Raw genomic sequence first — 843 nt, forward strand, 5'->3', positions numbered from 1 at the left:
GCACAAGATAATTAGTGTGCGGATCATTTTCATTTATATAGTGCTCTGTGAACACTAATTAGTTAGCATAAATCAGTTAAATGACAAAAACTTAGGTGTCTATTTACTTGTGACCACTCAGTGTACATTCAGTGTTGTTATAGACAAGTAAACACAACTTATACTTCTACCAACAGGTTTGTTTGTTTGTTTGTAATTAAGCACAAAGCTACACAATGGGCTATCTGTGCTCTGCCCACCACGGGTATCGAAACCCGGATTTTAGAGTTGTAAGTCCGCAGACATACCGCTGTGCCACCGGGGGCTACCAACAGGAGAAGCTCATTGTGTGGTATTCGTGGGTGTGTACAAACTTTATTGAATAACATTTATGATTCTCCTTCTTCTTCTAGTGATATTTTGTTGTTTCATAATGGGTAGTTTTAAAGGTATAACGATTCAAACTCAGGTTTTTCTTTATAGCCATCATTTATTTCCTCATTAGATATATCTTTAACGCAATAAAACTTCTTGGCCACTATTTACCTTTGATAATTTTCAATCAGCGGTATGTTATTTGTCAAGCGTTTGACAATATATTTAGCAAGAGATAATATCCAACTAAAAACAAAAGTGGTGCAGATGTGACAACAATATATTTTATATGCTGGAAGGCAATTTAATTAAGCCTTAGAGCATAATAAAGATCGTGGAAAGTATGTTCAATTCTACAGTTCTGGAAGAAATGAAATAGCAAAAAAAGAAAAATGTCGGAGAGACTAATTACTTCCAAAGAAAACCTGATTGGTCGGATCATATCTTTCTGTTGTCTAAGTTTTATAATAAAGGTTAAGTCTTTAAAAT

This window comes from Limulus polyphemus, unplaced genomic scaffold (assembly GCF_000517525.1).
Source record: "Limulus polyphemus unplaced genomic scaffold, Limulus_polyphemus-2.1.2 Scaffold151, whole genome shotgun sequence".
Classification (NCBI taxonomy): domain Eukaryota; kingdom Metazoa; phylum Arthropoda; class Merostomata; order Xiphosura; family Limulidae; genus Limulus; species Limulus polyphemus.